Genomic DNA, 7,230 nt, shown 5'->3' with positions numbered 1-7,230 from the left:
TACATTGTTGGTGGGAATGTAAATTGGTCCAGCCACTGTGGAGAACAAGATGGAGGTTCCTCAAAGACCTTCAAATAGAACTACCATATGATCCAGCAATTCCACTCCTGGGTATATACCCAATGGACAGTAGAACACTCAGTTGTAAAAGTGCTTGCACAATTATATTTATTGCAGCATTATTCACAATTGCTAAGACATGGAACCAACCCAAATGTCCACCCCAAATTCCACAAACAGATGAACGGTTTGAGAAAGTGTGGCACATAAACTCCATGGAATACTATTCAGCCATAAAAAACAACAAGGCCCTGGAATTTGAGAGAAAGTAGACAAATATGGAAGATTTGTTGCTGAGTGAAGCAAGTCAGACTATGAAAGAGATATTGTATGTCTCCACTTAACATATACTAACTCTCCACACTCTATGGTAGAGACTGAAAGTCTGGAAGACAGAAAAGCATTGGAAATTGTTATGGACACTAGAGACAAAGAAGAAGGAGAGTGTGGGATGGGAAGAGCATAGGAAAGGCAATTTTGGGGGAAAAATAGAGGTAAGACATTTGTGGGAGACCAATATTGTTAATTATCTGTTGAGGAGGATGTGTATAGTATTCTCAACTGGGCTGGACTGAGGTGTATATCATGCTGAGTAAAGTCCCTTTATAATTTAAATGATGTATAGTGATTGAATGTATAATAATAACAATAATAATAATAAAATTTAAATTAAGTGTATACTCACATCTTTATATATGTGCACATTATGTGCATTCGACATGCACATTCCTCTAAGAAGTACACCAATAAAGACAAGATTAAGGTGAATTATAATCGTATTCACAGCTATCCTGTTTAGACAACAGAGATACGTTGTTTGGAAGAGGCTGGTTTAAGCAGCTTGCTTGACAAATCCACATTTATATTTCTGCTGTTCCAACACTGCAGAAAGTGACTTTCATCAGGTCAAGTACAGAATTCATTAGCTATTTATCAGATGCTTAGTATTAAATAGTATTAGTCTCTAAGCAGATGGCTTGCGACTTAAAATTCCCATCACAACTATATCTCACATTCGGGTCAGTTTTATGTTCTACAGAAATGCACATACTGTGTGTTCTATTCGGCATCATGTCTGTGAATATTTTCACAATATTATTCATTCTGTTTCCCCCTTCATTTGTCTTCATAATTATTGTACCTAAAATCTCCTGATTTGAGATATCCAAACCAATTTAATTTTGCAATTAAGCTTTCCCCATCTTTCTAGTAGATCTGTTCCTTCCAAAAGAAGAAAAGACTTGTAAGTAATAACATTACGAACTCTTTTCCTTATGTTAATTTTCACTTTTTTTGCCTTTAATCCTCATAAAATTTCTATTTCCATTTTTATTAACATCAGGGAGATTGATTTTCCAGAGAATCATTTGCTAATAAATAACAGTGATGAAATGAAATTTGTTTCCAGACCTCTCTGAGTACACGAAACATCCTCCACCACTATTTGATTCCTACTTTATAAATAGCATGCACTTCAGTCTGTTAAGTTGGGTAAGCATTAAGAGATTTGCCATTGTCTCTGTGTCACATGCCAATTTCTTATTTACTGTCTACTTTTTGGCTCGTTAGTATATGTGTCTTTGAAATCAGACGTATTGCTAGGAACGTTTCCTTTGCCTTATTTTTATAACTCCAGGTGCCTCTTCTACTTTTCTTCCATCACATACCTTTTAGTATTCTTGCCTCCAATTTAATTTGATGTTCTTCTCCCTTAAGTAATAATATTAAGAGCTGGCTGCATTATCCACAGCGCTGTGCCAGAATGTTCTCTCGGTTTTTCTTCTGTTTGTTTTTTGAGTTTTGAAAGCCTTTCCTTTATTTTTATTTATTTATTTATTTATTTACTTACTTATTTATTTACTTATTTATTATTTTTAGAGAGATTTTTGCTATGGGGCATGTGTGTTCACTGGAGAAACAGAGAAACAGAAAGTGAGAAATCACTTCTAAGGTGGGGTGGCCATCTCACAATCCCTTCTCCATTCTCCTCTGGGATTTTGGGCAGGCATGCACATGTGCCGGGGTGAGTTTTAAGCTGTCAAGTCTGGGACTCAAACCACCGTCAACCGAGTAGGACTCCAGTAACATAACTACTAAACCATTGGCTGATCCTGACTTTTAGATTCTTATAGTAATGACTTCTCATTTTAGTTTATTTGGAAAAGGCAATATAATTCCTAGTCATGGTCATATATTGAGAGTTTACAGTGGTGTTTTGCTTTGGTGTTGCTTTGGATTGGCTCACAGAAAAACAAGAACTGTTTCAGCAGAAGCCCTGCTGTTCTCTCATTTAATCACACAGCAAACTGTGAGTGAGGATGGTTAATACAGAGAAAGTGAAGGCTCAGATTGGTTACGTCACATGGCACATACTTATCTGAATTCAGGACGGAGGACATAACCACTTCTTAGGTGGATAAATTTATACTGAACCACTGGATTTTAACCCATTATATTTACTTTTATTTATTTATTTTTTAATTGACAGAAATTGAGAGAAAAAGAAAGCATACCCCAGTTGGGTGTGGTCGTGCCACAATCCTTTCTCTTTCATTCCTTCATCCTATCAGGATTTGGGGAGTGCACACACATACCCAGCATGCTTTTCAAGCCACCAGGGCCTGATCCCACAACGTAGGAGCCAGTTCCTAAGGCCTACCCAAACCCATTATTTTGAAACTTTAATCTATGATCCAGATAAGAAAATCCTTTTTTATAATCTAAAATTGCCAAATCACAACTCTTAAGAAGCTATATTAAAAAGCCAAATATGGTAATCACGCATAGTCGAGTATTACATATGTAAATTAACTATTCAATAGGACTTGCTATTTTTTGAGAAATGTTAAATATTTATCATAGTATTTTTCAGTTATTTTCCAAAGATTTGAAATACAAAACAATGCCAAAGAAGAAGTAAAGTCCTAAGCCAGAAATAACTACTATTAATGTTTGAGGATTATCCTTCTAGCCATGTATTACTTACAAAAGTTGAAATATTCTGTTTTGTAAAAATTTTTATCTTGATACAGTGTAAAATAATTTCTATATTATTAAATATTTTGGCAGCATCGTATTTTTGGTTGATGTATTGATTAAATTTATGTATTTAATATGACATTTACTCACATGTATCTTTACAGTATATAACATTGCTTTCTCCAGAAGGACTACCATGTATTTCAGTCAAGACAAAGACATTACTATACACATTATCATCAGCAAATAGCTTTTCATTTTTTTTTAATTAAATTTACTTTTTTTTCCTTTTTCTTCTTCTCTCTCCCTTCCTTCTTCCCTCCATTACCCACCCCCCATATTACCCCATCCTTACTATCTCTGGTATCTACAGTCGCCCTCTCTGCTACTGTGCCTCCCAAACTTTCAGTTTCTGGCAGCATCATTTTAATGTATATGTAACAGTCTGTCCTTTGTCTTTCCCAGACTTTAATCAATATTATGTTGCAATTCACTTAGGCTACTTTTACTGTTAACAAAAATGTTTTATGTGTTCATTCAAAGATATATTCAATCGTTATTATGTGTTGGTCCTTGAGCCTCAGGTAGGATAGTTCCAATGATTAGTACAGATAGAACAATGGAATACATATTAAAATAGCTAAGCAAAGAGAGGGAACCAACGCTGTAAAAACACAGAAAAGAAAGCGTGCAAATGTCCGATGAATGAACAGGTGGATGTTCTAAGAAGTCAACATTCACTGTTTTGTGGATTAACTTTTTCATACGTCTAAGGACACTTCTTTAGACAGCTTTAGAGAAACTGAATTATTGCATCAGTTTAGCTTTAGAACCTTCAAATACAAATGATCAATTTTTCCTCTAGAAAAGGTCATACCAATTTACTGCCCTTTAGCATACAGGGATGTTTTTGGTCAATTAATTGACTGCATTTATTGTCTACAGGTTGTGAAGCTTTGCTGTTCATTTATACATAATTATTGCCCGATGACACTGCTTAATCAATAAGATGGTTTTGTTAAAAATAATAAATGAACATTCCCCAGACTGAAAACAATTGAGCTTTATTTTTCAATTGTGACTACTGGACGAAAGCATTCATCCAGAGAAAGTAAATGAAAATAAACATTTTTAGTTGATAATAACTGAGACACATTGATTCATCTGGTGTAGGTGGAAATGCAGAAATAAAAATGGCAAGAAGTCACAATTCTATAATATTATACTTTTCACAATTTTTCACTAAAGTTCCCCTACAATGGCAACAGTATGATCATCGAAGGATTAAAGACAGGAAAAATCATAATCAGAAAAATCTCGATGGCATTATATATATGCAGTTTACCCTATAGTTTTTTTTTCTTTTTTTAGAGATTTTTGCCATAGGGCATGTGCATTCGCTGGAAAGAGAGAAAGACAGAGACAATGAGAGGAAAAGTAAGAAATCAGTCCCCAGCGGGGATGGCCATGCCACGATCCCTTCTTCATTGTCTTCCTGGGATCTTGGGCACCCTTGCACACATGCCTGGTGTGATTTTGAAGCCACCAGGTCTGGGACTCAAGTCATGGTTGGCCATGTGGGAGTCCTGCAACATAACCACTACAGCATCTGCTGGTCCTTATATTTATTTTAATACAAAGATGTGATAGCCTTTCCTGAAGACTATCTTTGGTTCGAGGAGTGGAAAGTCTTAGAGCAGGGTTTGGAGGACTGGATGCTAGCTATATTGTTGCCACCAAATAGCGTTAAGTCAGGCTCTCTGAGATTCAATTACTTCATGTGTATAATGAGGAAGTGAAAACTCTGTGGCATCCAAGGTCTACAACTACACTAACAGTCCAATTTTATTCCCAAGTAGCATTAATCAAATTAAAATGATAAAGGAGATATGTAAGATCTACAGTCAGATCTTTTTTTTTCCTAAAAGTAGCATTTGTCTAATACAGGCTAAATAATAGCCCACAGGTAATCCAGTGAAAGAGCTGGCTCTTGGCAAGAGTTCTTCTTCTACCTTGTTGGTGATGCGCTCAGTGCTATGCAGTATTTACTCAATGCATTAACCCCTTAGATATCAGCTGCCCTCTAACGTGTCCAATGATAAAAGGATGAGCTCCTTTTTATAAGCTTTTAATTAAAAACACTGACAATAACAATCGATAAGACTTTAAGGAATGAAGCAGTGAGATTAGGAATTTAGGCCCTAAATCTGGCAGTATGGCAGATAGTTTATCTGGAATATTCTTTCAGTTGCTCTCTAAATCAAAGGTGTGGGAAGTTGCTATGTGTAGCACTGCATCAACAATTCCAGCTTTTCAAAAGGGACGTATATGCAGTTTCCTGTGTCTATGTCTTCCTATAATTTACGGTAATTTCTGGTATTTATTTTAAGCAATGATCTCTGATGAACTTCAGGCTGTTCCATTCTTGGTTTACTAGCATTTGGGCACAGGATCTTATTAGTATTTATTTTAACATACTATTCCTGACATTTTTTTTAGAAATCTGGCTGTCTATGATGGGACAAATCATGCCACGTGCAGTAGGCAGAGCCTGGAGGAGTGGGATTTCCTCGTCTACAACACTGCTTTGGGGTTCTCATTGAGGTACCCAAGTTTCTCCCACAAAAGCAGAGACTGCTTGGGACCAGCAGTTAGCGTAATGGTTATGTCGCTGGACTCCCATATAGTCAACTGCTGTTCGTGTCCTGGACCCAGTGGCTTAAAACTCACGCCGGGTGCATGTGCGTGCGTGCCCAAGATCTCGAGAGGAGAACAGAGTAGAAAGGATTGTGGCGTGGCCATCCCCTCTAGAGGGTGATTTCTCACTTTTTGTCTGTCTGTTTCTGTCTATCTGGCAAACGCACACACCCTATAGCAAAAACTTCTCTCAAAAAAAAAGAAAAAAAAAAAAAGCAGAGACTGCTTTATTACTCCCAATTTTCTTAATATCTAATTTAAAAGATAATGCTTTGTTAGGAAAAGGAAGAGTTTTTTCCTTTTATTTACTTTTAAGTCTATTTAGCATTCCCATTATTTGTTTTACATATCTTGGCTTTAACATGTACTTGGATGATGATTTTGTAGCAGAATGTGGAATAATTACAATACAAAAATGAACTTTCTCTAGAGAGTACATTATATGACTTCGACTTCTGGGAAATTGGCTATTGGTTAATTTCATAGACAGAGCCGAAGATTTGAACAATGACGTGCTCATTTGGTATTCTGAGTATGGCTAATTTCTTCTATTCCCTTGTATTTTGATGGCCTCTACTTACTGATCAAAGCAGCTACAATGGGGAATTATTCTGGAGTTTCTTGTATTTTGCTAGTCCTGAAGTATGTGTGGGACACTGATCAATCACTAAACAAGTTAGTTTGCAAGAGCCGAGTATGACTATAGAATGCTCAGGGATAGTCTACAGCATCCATTAATAGATAATTGAGTTGAGCTCCAAGAGCTTTAAAGATTTTTGTCCTTTGAAGAAAAGCCCTAAGGAACCTAAGCTTTGAATCTACAACTGAGGAGTATTTTGGCTAAGCAGCAAAAAAATGATCTTGCTACTGATGTCAAGTGACAGCACATTTGAGAACTGCCCAGTGTGACTGTAATGCCAAATATGTTACGTGAATTGCTGTTTGTAACTAGAGGAAAACTTGTTTCTATCCTTGGTTTTGGAGAATGCTCCCACATTTCCTGGGATCAACTTCTACATAAATGCCATTGGAAAGATTGATACATTCCATGGCCTGATAAAAAGTTTGCAAACCTTCAGCCTGACATATAAGACTCTACTAATAAAAGTTTTCAATTGTCTTTCAAGAATAGAACTTTCTAACTTGGTATAATAGTTTACTAGTCCTCTTCTGGGAAAATCATTATAAGGATCTTGAATATTTGTAGACCTGAGTAGTTTGATTCATCTTGATATCCCAGAATTCCTTTTCCAGCACATGTAGTAGATACAATAAAAAGTATTTTCTGAAATGAAATGTTTTTGAAAGCCTACGTTTGCATACTTGCAATAGTTTTCTCTCTTATAGGTTAATCTAAGACTTATGTTGACATAATGGGAAATCCTTTGTAGGAATTGCATCAGTCACAAATGCTTTACTTGTTTTTCTCATACCACTCTTGAACACTTTGGGTAACTACAAAAAACTCCAAATTAGGGACCAGTGTGATGGCTA

The sequence above is a fragment of the Tupaia chinensis genome, unplaced genomic scaffold (assembly GCF_000334495.1).
Source record: "Tupaia chinensis unplaced genomic scaffold, TupChi_1.0 Scaffold149537_1, whole genome shotgun sequence".
NCBI classification, from domain to species: domain Eukaryota; kingdom Metazoa; phylum Chordata; class Mammalia; order Scandentia; family Tupaiidae; genus Tupaia; species Tupaia belangeri.
This window is presented reverse-complemented; position numbering follows the sequence as displayed.